Below are 12,049 nucleotides of genomic sequence, written 5' to 3' on the forward strand. Positions count from 1 at the left end.
TTCAACATTATTCATTCATGGAGATTTCCTCCCTAGTAACATCAAATTCATATGTTACAGCAGTTGAATCTTTAACCTTATATAGGTTATGAGTTCCAGGACAGACAGGAGTTAAACATAGAAATCATCTCACAAATCAAACAATTAATCAGATTAAATATAAATTAAAGAATCCACAAAGATAAAAATCAGAATACATTTTCTGATTTCTAGTAGGTACATATTCATGACAAAATACAGTGTGTATGTACAGTTCTTCTTCCAGGTTTGGTCAGTGATCTAAGGGGGAAATGTTTTTTTTTCTGATCTTAAACACAAAAATATTATATCCAAAAATGGACAGAAGCCAGGGACCACTGTGTTTGAATTAGGGAATAATTGGAGTATCCTGAGAAGGAGGGTGACCCAGAGGATGATCAGAAGTCTTGACTAACATGGACAATCAAGAATTCTCAAACACTGCACCTATAACTAAGCAGCATACAAAAGCTGATATGATGTCCCCAACACATATGTAACATAAGATAGCCTGATCTGGCCTCAGTGAGAGAAGACACATTTAACCCCCAAGAGACATGAGGCTCAAGGAATTGGAAGGTGTGGGTATTGGGGAGGTGCAGAGTTTCTCTTGAGCTAGGGAAAGAGTTATGGGATGAGGAGGTGTCAGGGGGCAGTGTGGGAAAGGAATAATGAGTACAAGGTTAAAAAAAGAATAAAGAACTAAGAAAATTAAATTAAATAGACTTGTAGATATATTAACAGGCTATTATATTGTAGTTATGGAAGGGATAGGTGAAACTCCTGATATCGGTATATACCTAATTTTTCTCAGAGTCTGCCCTAGGTGTGCAGTTCCAATTGAGGCCCTGGTGTCACAAAATTCTGGAAGAATGGATATTGGGAGGCACTTGCTTTGAGTATGCTGCTTCCTAGAAAATGAATATTCCAAAAAGACAATTGTGTTCTTGCAGCTCTACTAAACCTTCGCATTTGTCAATTCTCCTCCTACAATGGGATATTGTATGGTTCTCAAATAGATCAGCATTAACAAAAAAATAAATCACCTCCCTTAGTTTTCATAGATTATTAACAATGTTCCCTGAAGGAATACATTCTGCGATAACATCCCCATTTTGTCACTGATAATGTGTGGAAAATGTCATTTTTCCAATGAAAGATTTGGTATTTAATCTCTGTTTTAAGGGATTTCTGCACAAATTTATAACACTATCTGATCTCCTCTAAAATTACATTCATATTATATTCCCATCGTGAATTTTATTAATATTTACTTATTCTTTTTGACATTTAAGTATGAATCCCTTGTATATTTTCTGGTAACCATGTAAGTGAAGGAGACTTTGGAGAACAGAAAATGTCAAAAGGTCACCTGGACTGTACTTGTTGAATGCTGGATATCAAGATTTAAGACCTCTGTTAGATTAATGAAGAGGATAAATGATTAATTTTAAAATTAAAAAAAAACTGCTAGTTAAGAGACTGATGACCTTATTCTTGAAGTAGACACCTCCATTGTTTTAGTCGCAGTTCCTATTTCCGCACACAAACAGAAGCTGCTAGTAAAATTGCACACAGAATATGTCTTTTTTGATGTAAATTTTTTAAAGTTTAATTTTTTTGCATTCCTGATTTTATTACTTTCTCAGTCCATGCTCCAATTGTTCCACATCCCATACTTCCTGATCCTTTTTAAGGCGGATGTCCCCACCACATCCCCACCTTGCACCTCACCAGACCACCCCCATTCCCTGGGGCTTTATGTCTCTTGAGGGTTAAGCTCATCATCTTGTACTAAGTAAGACACAGCTGTCATCTACTTTTTATGGCCTTTTCTTAGCTGGTTATGCTATATAGTTGATGGTACTGTGTCTGAGAGGTCTCTGGATATAGGTAAATTCAGACTGTTAATTATCCTACATGGTTGCCCTCCTCTCCTCAGCTTTCTTCATTCTTTCACGTACTAATATACACATGCATCAGTAGCTCTGAACCAATTCCATTGGTTGGGTACTAATGTCAGCATCTGAATGCTTTATGTGTCTTTCAAAAGACAGTCATGATAGGCCCCTTTCTGTGAGAAGACCATAGACTCAGTAAAAGTATAAGGCCATGGGGTCTCCCCTTGAACTAGATCCTACTTTGGGCCTATAACTGGACCTAATTTTCCTCAGGATCCTCTCTCTTTTTGTCTCTACAATTCTTTTAGAAAGGAATAATTATGGGTCAGAGGTTTGAATATGAAATTACGACCCTATCCCTCACTGCCTTTCTGCTGGAAGTGGACTCTACAATTTCCCTCTTCCTACTGTAGGGCACTGGATTTAAATAACTTTATTCTTCTTCGTAAGTTGTATCGAGGCATCCTAAATTGGGAACTTTCGTTTATCAACTTTTTTTTGAGTTCTGTGGTGTTTATTCTGTTTTCTCTATTATTTTTGCTAATATTCAATTATTAGCAACTATATACAATCCATGTACTTTTGGTTCTGAGTCACCTCACTCATAATGATATTTTTCTAGTTCCATGAATTTCCGTGGAAACTCATGATGTTCTTGTTCTTAATATCTGTATAGTATCCCATTGTATAAACCATGTATTCTCTATCCATTATTCTGTTATGGGACATCTGGGTTGTTTTTACTTTCTGGCTATCACAAAAAAGGCTCTATGACCATAGTGCAACATATAGGCTTGTGGCATTGTGGGGCAGCTTTTGGGTATATACCCAAGAGTAGAGTAGCTGGATCTTCTGGTAGTTCTACTTCCCATTTTCTGAGAAATCTCCAGACTGATTTCTAAAGTGGTTTTACTCATTTGTAATTCCATCAGGAATGGAGAAGTGTTCTTCTTTTCCACATCCTTAATAATATGTGCTGTCCCCTGAGGTTTTGATATTAACTATTCTCATTTGTGTTAGGTGGAATCTCAAGGATGTTTTGATTTGCATTTCCATGATCACTTTGCACTTTGAACATTTCTTTAAGTGATTCACATCCAGACTAGATTCCTCTGATGTGAATTTTTTGTCTAGTTCTATACCACATTTTTGTATTGTGTTTTTGGTTTCTTGGTTGATAGCTTCTTAAAATCTTTATATATTTTAGATATTATCCCTCTATTGGATGTGGGAATCATGAAGATTTTTCCAATCTGTAGTGCAGATTTGTCTTATTGACTATGCCCTTTTTCTAACAAATTTTCCAGTTTCATGAGGTGCCATTTATCAACTAGACCTTAGAGTCTAAGCCATAGGAGTTCTGCTTAAGAAACTTTGTAAATTTCCCCTTGAGCCAATAAAACCAATGTGCTGTGCCAATTTTTCTTCTATTAGATTCAATGTATGTTGTGTTATGCTGAGGTGCTTGATCCACTTGGAATTGAGCTTTATGCAAGGTTACAAATATTGATCCATTTTAATTTTGCTACATAGTGACTGCAAGGTAGACAAGTACCATTTATTGAAGATGTTTTATTTTTTCCATTTTATATTTTTTGTCTTTTTTGTCAAAGATTTACTATCTCTAAGTATGTGGTTTCTTTTCTGGGTCTTCAATTCTATTCCAATGATCAAAGACTCCATCTCTTTACCAATACTATACAGGTTTTATAACTATGGCTCTGTAGTATAGTTTAAGGTCAGGAATGGTGATTTCTCTAGCAGTTATTTCATTGTAAATACTTGTTTTCACTATTCTGGGTTTTTGTTGTTTGTTTGCTTGTTTGTTTTTGCATTTTCAGATGAATTTGAGAATTGTTTTTCCATATCTTTGAAGAATTGTTTTGATTTTGATGGAGATTGCAATGATCTGAGATTTCTTTGGTAGGAATGTTACTTCTGCTGATCCATGAGCATGGGAGATCTCCCCATTTTAAATTTCTTTCTTGAGAGACTTGAAGTTATTGTCATACAGATCTTTCACTTGTTTACAGTTACCCCAAGATACTTTATATTATTTGTGGCTTTTGTAAAGGGTGTCATTTCCCTTATTTCTTCCTCAACCTCTTTATTTTATCTGAATATAAGAAGGGTATTGATTTTTTTTAGTTCATTTTGTATTCACCTAATTTCTGAAGATGTTTTTCAGCTGCTGAAGTTCTCTGGGAGAATTTAAGGTTGCATTCGTATTTTATTATATCGTCTACAGACAGTGATACATTTGCTTGATTTTAAGAGAACTCCGGAGTCTCTTTTTGTTGAATAGATATGGGGAGAGTGGCCATTTTTTTTTCAGTTTTTTCTTGGAATTGCTTCAAGTCTCTCTCCCATTAATTTGATAATGGCTGTTGATTTGCAGTAAAATGCTTTTATTATGCTTAACTATTCACCTTGAATTCCTAATCAAATCAATACCTTTACCATTAAGGGGTATTGTATTTTGTCAAATGATTTTTTTCTATCTAAGCAGATGATCATGTGATTTTTTTCATTGAGATTTTTTTCTATTATTTTCAGTTTTTTTATTTATTTAATACTTAATAATAATTCTTTGGTTTCCGAGCAAACATCCCCTCCAGCTCCCCTTCCTTATGGGTGTTCCCCTCCCAGCCTTCCCCTATTGCCGCCCTCCCCCCAACAGTCTAGTTCATTGGGGGTTCAGTCTTAGCAGGACCCAGGGCTTCCCCTTCCACTGGTGCTCTTACTAGGATATTCATTGCTACCTATGAGGTCAGAGTCCAGGGTCAGTCCATGTATAGTCTTTAGGTAGTGGCTTAGTCCCTGGAAGCTCTGGTTGCTTGGCATTGTTGTACATATGGGGTCTCGAGCGGCTTCAAGCTCTTCCAGTTCTTTCTCTGATTCCTTCAACGGGGGTCCTATTCTCAGTTCAGTGGTTTGCTGCTGGCATTCGCCTCTGTATTTGCTGTATTCTGGCTGTGTCTCTCAGGAGCGATCTACATCCGGCTCCTGTCAGTCTGCACTTCTTTGCTTCATCCATCTTGTCTAATTGGCTGTATATGTATGGGCCACATGTGGGGCAGGCTCTGAATGGGGGTTCCTTCTGTGTCTGTTTTAACCTTTGCCTCTCTCTTCCCTCCCAAGGTTAATCTTGTTCCCCTTTTAAAGAAGGAGTGAAGCATTCACATTTTGATCATCCGTCTTGAGTTTCATTTGTTCTAGGCATCTAGGGTAATTCAAGAATTTGGGCTAATACCCACTTATCAGTGAGTGCATACCATGTATGTCTTTCTGTGATTGGGTTAGCTCACTCAGGATGATATTTTCCAGTTCCAACCATTTGCCTACAAATTTCATAAAGCCGTTGTTTTTGATAGCTGAGTAATATTCCATTGTGTAGATGTACCACATTTTCTGTATCCATTCCTCTGTTGAAGGGCATCTGGGTTATTTCCAGCTTCTGGCTATTATAAATAAGGCTGCAATGAACATAGTGGAGCACGTGGCTTTTTTATATGTTGGGGCATCTTTTGGGTATATGCCCAAGAGAGGTATAGCTGGATCCTCAGGCAGTTCAATGTCCAATTTTCTGAGGAACCTCCAGACTGATTTCCAGAATGGTTGTACCAGTCTACAATCCCACCAACAATGGAGGAGTGTTCCTCTTTCTCCGCATCCTCGCCAGCATCTGCTGTCACATGAGTTTTTGACCTTAGCCATTCTCACTGGCGTGAGGTGAAATCTCAGGGTTGTTTTGATTTGCAGTTCCCTTATGACTAAAGATGTTGAACATTTCTTTAGGTGTTTCTCAGCCATTCGGCATTCCTCAGCTGTGAATTCTTTGTTTAGCTCTAAACCCCATTTTTTAATAGGGTTATTTGTTTCCCTGCGGTCTAACTTCTTGAGTTCTTTGTATATTTTGGATATAAGGCCTCTATCTGTTGTAGGATTGGTAAAGATCTTTTCCCAATCTGTTGGTTGCCGATTTGTCCTAACCACAGTGTCCTTTGCCTTACAGAAGCTTTGCAGTTTTATGAGATCCCATTTGTCGATTCTTGATCTTAGAGCATAAGCCATTGGTGTTTTGTTCAGGAAATTTTTTCCAGTGCCCATGTGTTCCAGATGCTTCCCTAGTTTTTCTTCTATTAGTTTGAGTGTATCAGGTTTGATGTGGAGGTCCTTGATCCACTTGGACTTAAGCTTTGTACAGGGTGATAAGCATGGATCAATCTGCATTCTTCTACATGTTGACCTCCAGTTGAACCAGCACCATTTGCTGAAAATGCTATCTTTTTTCCATTGGATGGTTTTGGCTCCTTTGTCAAAAATCAAGTGACAATAGGTGTGTGGGTTCATTTCTGGGTCTTCAATTCTATTCCATTGGTCTATCTGTCTGTCTCTGTACCAATACCATGCAGTTTTTATCACTATTGCTCTGTAATACTGCTTGAGTTCAGGGATAGTGATTCCCCCTGAAGTCCTTTTATTGTGGAGGATAGTTTTAGCTATCCTGGGTTTTTTGTTATTCCAGATGAATTTTCAAATTGTTCTGTCTAACTCTTTGAAGAATTGGATTGGTATTTTGATGGGGATTGCATTGAATCTGTAGATCGCTTTTGGTAAAATGGCCATTTTTACTATATTAATCCTGCCAATCCATGAGCATGGGAGATCTTTCCATCTTCTGAGGTCTTCTTCAATTTCTTTCTTCAGTGTCTTGAAGTTCTTATTGTACAGATCTTTTACTTGCTTGGTTAAAGTCACACCGAGGTACTTTATATTATTTGGGTCTATTATGAAGGGTGTCGTTTCCCTAATTTCTTTCTCGGCTTGTTTCTCTTTTGTGTAGAGGAAGGCTACTGATTTGTTTGATTTAATTTTATACCCAGCCACTTTGCTGAAGTTGTTTATCAGCTTTAGTAGTTCTCTGGTGGAACTTTTGGGATCACTTAAATAAACTATCATATCATCTGCAAATTGTGATATTTTGACTTCTTCTTTTCCGATCTGTATCCCCTTGACCTCTTTTTGTTTTCTGATTGCTCTGGCTAGAACTTCAAGAACTATATTGAATAAGTAGGGAGAGAGTGGGCAGCCTTGTCTAGTCCCTGATTTTAGTGGGATTGCTTCAAGTTTCTCTCCATTTAGTTTAATGTTAGCAACTGATTTGCTGTATATGGCTTTTACTATGTTTAGGTATGGGCCTTGAATTCCTATTCTTTCCAGGACTTTTATCATGAAGGGGTGTTGAATTTTGTCAAATGCTTTCTCAGCATCTAATGAAATGATCATGTGGTTTTGTTCTTTCAGTTTGTTTATATAATGGATCATGTTGATGGTTTTCCATATATTAAATCATCCCTGAATGCCTGGGATGAAGCCTACTTGATCATGGTAGATGATGTTTTGATGTGCTCTTGGATTCGGTTTGCCAGAATTTTATTGAGTATTTTTGTGTCGATATTCATAAGGGAAATTGGTCTGAAGTTCTCTTTCTTTGTTGTGTCTTTGTGTGGTTTAGGTATAAGAGTAATTGTGGTTTCATAGAAGGAATTCGGGAGTGATCCATCTGTTTCAATTTTGTGGAATAGTTTGGATAATATTGGTATGACGTCTTCTATGAAGGTTTGATAGAATTCTGCACTAAACCCATCTGGACCAGGGCTCTTTTTGGTTGGGAGACCTTTAATGACTGTTTCTATTTCCTTAGGAGTTATGGGGTTGTTTAACTGGTTTATCTGTTCCTGATTTAACTTCGGTACCTGATATTTGTCTAGGAAATTGACCATTTCCTGTAGATTTTCAAGTTTTGTTGAATATAGGCTTTTATAGTAAGATCTGATGATTTCTTGAATTTCCTCTGAATCTGTAGTTATGTCTGCCTTTTCTTTTCTGATTTTGTTAATTTGGAAACACTCTCTGGGTCCTCTTGTTAGTCTGGCTAAGGGTTTATCTATCTTGTTGATTTTCTCAAAGAACCAACTTTTGGTTCTGTTGATTCTTTCTATGGTCCTTTTTGTTTCTACTTGGTTGATTTCAGCTCTGAGTTTGATTATTTCCTGCCTTCTACTCCTCCTGGGTGTATTTGCTTCTTTTTGTTCTAGAGCGTTCAGGTGTGCTGTCAAGCTGATGACATATGCTCTTTCCTGTTTCTTTCTGCAGGCACACAGCGCTATGAGTTTTCCTCTTAGCACAGCTTTCATTGTGTCACATAGGTTTGGGTATGTTGTACCTTCATTTTCATTAAATTCTAAAAAGTTTTTAATTTCTTTCTTTATTTCTTCCTTGACTAGGTTATCATTGAGTAGAGTATTGTTCAATTTCCACGTATATGTGGGCATTCTTCTCTTATAGTTATTGAAGACAAGTTTTAGGCCGTGGTGGTCTGATAGCACGCATGGGATTATTTCAATCTTTCTGTACCTGTTGAGGCCCGTTTTTCAACCAACTATATGGTCAATTTTGGAGAAAGTACCATGAGGAGCTGAGAAGAAGGTATATCCTTTTGCTTTAGGATAGAATGTTCTATAAATATCTGTTAAGTCCATTTGGCTCATGACTTCTCTTAGTCTGTGTACGTCTCTGTGTAATTTCTGTTTCCATGATCTGTCCATTGATGAGAGTGGGGTGTTGAAATCTCCCACTATTATTGTGTGAGGTGCAATGTGTGTTTTGAGCTTTAGTAAGGTTTCTTTTAGTATGTAGGTGCCCTTGTATTTGGGGCATAGATATTTAGGATTGAGAGTTCATCTTGGTGGATTTTTCCTTTGATGAATATGAAGTGTCCTTCCTTATCTTTTTTTGATGGCTTTTAATTGAAAATTGATTTTATTTGATATTAGAATGGCTACTCCAGCTTGCTTCTTCTGACCATTTGCTTGGAAAGTTGCTTTCCAGCCTTTCACTCTGAGGTAGTGTCTGTCTTTGCCTCTGAGGTGTGTTTCCTGTAGGCAGCAGAATGCAGGGTCCTCGTTGCGTATCCAGTTTGTTAATCTATGTCTTTTTATTGGGGAGTTGAGGCCATTGATGTTGAGAGATATTAAGGAATAGTGATTATTGCTTCCTGTTATATTCATATTTGGATGTGAGGTTATGTTTGTGTGCTTTTCTTCTCTTTGTTTTGTTGCCAAGACGATTAGTTTCTTGCTTCTTCTAGGGTATAGCTTGCCTCCTTATGTTGGGCTTTACCCTTTATTATCCTTTATAGTGCTGGATTTGTAGAATGATATTGTGTAAATTTGGTTTTGTCATGGAATATCTTGGTTTCTCAATCTCTGTTAATTGAGAGTTTTCCAGGATAGAGTAACCTGGACTGGCACTTGTGTTCTCTTAGGGTCTGTATGACATCTGTCCAGGATCTTCTGGCCTTCATATTTTCTGGCAAAAAGTCTGGTGTGATTCTGATAGGTCTGCCTTTATATGTTACTTGACCTTTTTCCCTTACTGCTTTTAATATTCTTTCTTTATTTTGTGCCTTTGGTGTTTTGACTATTATGTGACGGGAGGTGTTTCTTTTCTGGTCCAATCTATTTGGAGTTCTGTAGGCTTCTTGTATGCCTATGGGTATCTCTTTTTTTAGGTTAGGGAAGTTTTCTTCCATGATTTTGTTGAAGATATTTACTGGTCCTTTGAGCTGAGAGTCTTCACTCTCTTCCATACCTATTATCCTTAGGTTTGATCTTCTCATTGAGTCCTGGATTTCCTGTATGTTTTGGACCAGTAGCTTTTTCTGCTTTACATTATCTTTGACAGTTGAATCAATGATTTCTAGGGAATCTTCTGCTCCCGATATTCTCTCTTCCATCTCTTGTATTCTGTTGGTGAAGCTTCTATCTACAGCTCCTTGTCTCTTCTTTTGATTTTCTATATCCAGGGTTGTTTCCATGTGTTCTTTCTTGATTGCTTCTATTTCCATTTTTAATTCCTTTAACTGTTTGATTGTGTTTTCCTGGAATTCTTTCAGGGATTTTTGTGTCTCCTCTCTATGGGTTTCTACTTGTTTATTTATGTTTTCCTGGAATTCTTTCAGGCATTTTTGCGATTCCTCTCTGTAGGCTTCTACTTGTTCTCTAAGGGAGTTCTTCACGTCTTTCTTGAAATCCTCCAGCATCATGATCAAATATGATTTTGAAACTAGATCTTGCTTTTCTGGTGTGTTTGGATATTCCATGTTTATTTTGGTGGGAGAATTGGGCTCTGATGTTGCCATTTAGTCTTGGTTTCTGTTGCTTGGGTTCCTGTGCTTGCCTCTCACCATCAGATTATCTCTAGTGTTACTTTGTTCTGCTATTTCTGACAGTGGCTAGACTGTCCTATAAGCCTGTGTGTCAGGAGTGCTGTAGACCTGTTTTCCTGTTTTCTTTCAGCCAGTTATGGGGACAGAGTGTTCTGCCTTCGGGCGTGTAGTTTTTCCTCTCTAAAGGTTTTCAACTGTTCCTGTGGGCCTGTGTCTTGAGTTCACCAGGCAGGTCACTTCCAGGGGAAAGTTGGTCCTACCTGAGGTTCCCAGGCTCAAGTGTGCTCGTGGGGTACTGCCTAAGTCCTCTCCGTGGCGGCAGCAACCAAAAAGATCTGCGCCGCTCTTTCCGGGAGCCTCCTTGCACCAGGGTGCCAGATGGCATTTGGTGTTTTCCTCTGGCGTCTGGATGTGTGCAGAGTGCAGTCTCTTCTGTTTTCCCAGGCGTGTCTGCCTCTCTGTAGGTTGAGCTCTCCCTCCCACGGGATTTGGGTGCAGAGAATTGTTTATCTGGTCTGTTTCCTTCAGGTTCCGGCGGTGTCTCAGGTGCAGGGGTCCTGCGGCTCCTGGGCCCTCCCCTACGGGAACCCAGAGGTTTTATACAGTTTCCTCTTGGGCCAGGGATGTGGGCAGGGGTGGGCAGTGTTGGTGGTCTCCTCCGCTCTGCAGCCTCAGGAGTGCCCACCTGACCAGGCGGTGAGGTCTCTCTCACACGGTGTTTGGGGGCAGAGAGCTGCTGCGGGCAGGGATCCGCTGGTGTGGGACTTCCGGTAAACACAGGAAGTGCCCGGTCCTAGAGGAATTTTGCCTCTTTGTGTCCTGAGTTCACCAGGCAGGTTTCTTGCAGGGGAAAAGTTGGGCCTACCTGAGGTTCCGAGGCTCAAGTGTGCTCGTGGGGTACTGCCTAAGTCTTCTCTGCAGCGGCAGCAACCGAGAAGATCTGCGCCGCTCTTTCCGGGAGCCTCCGTGCACCAGGGTTCCAGATGGCTTTTGGTGTTTTCCCCTGGCGTCTGGATGTGCGCAGAGTGCAGTCTCTTCTGGTTTCCCAGGCGTGTCTGCCTCTCTGTAGGTTTAGCTCTCCCTCCCACGGGATTTGGGTGCAGAGAACTGTTTATCCGGTCTGTTTCCTTCAGGTTCCGGCGGTGTCTCCTCATTGAGATTTTTTATATAGCAGATTATATTCAATGATGTTTGTATATTGAACCAACCTTGCATCCTTCGGTTGAAGCCTACTTGATCATGGTGAACGATTGTTTTGATGTGTTCTTGGGTTCTATTTGAAAGGATGTTGTGTATTTTCGCATTGATATTCTTAAGTGAAATTGGTCTGAAAGTCCCTTTGTTGTATTCATGTATTATTATGTATAAGAGTTATTATAGCTTCAGAGAGTAAATATGGTAGTGTTCCTTCTGTTGTTATTTTATGGAATAATTTGAGAAATACTGGTGTTGGTGTTGGATCTTCTTTGATGTTCTGGTAGAATTCTGTAGTAAAGCATTTTGGTCCTGAGGGTTCTCTCTCTCTCTCTCTCTCTCTCTCTCTCTCTCTCTCTCTCTCTCTCTCTCTGTGTGTGTGTGAGTGTGTGTGTGTCTGTGTGTGTGTGTGTGTGTGTCTGTGTACTTAATGACCCCTTGTTTTTCCATAAGCGATATGTGCTATATGTCCTGTTTATGGATTTTCTACTAGAAAACCAAACATTTCATCTGCATATTCCAGGGTTTTTCTGTTTGTTTGTTTGTTTGTTTGTTTGTTTGTTGAGTATAGGCATTTTTAGTAGGATCTGACGATTCCTTTTTAATTTCCAATTTTTCTCTTGTTATGTCTCCCTTTTGATTTCTGATTTTCTTAATTTGCATATTGCCTCGAGCCCCTCAAATTAGTTTGGCTAGGGAATTA

The sequence above is a fragment of the Rattus norvegicus genome, chromosome 7 (assembly GCF_036323735.1).
Source record: "Rattus norvegicus strain BN/NHsdMcwi chromosome 7, GRCr8, whole genome shotgun sequence".
NCBI classification, from domain to species: Eukaryota; Metazoa; Chordata; class Mammalia; order Rodentia; family Muridae; genus Rattus; species Rattus norvegicus.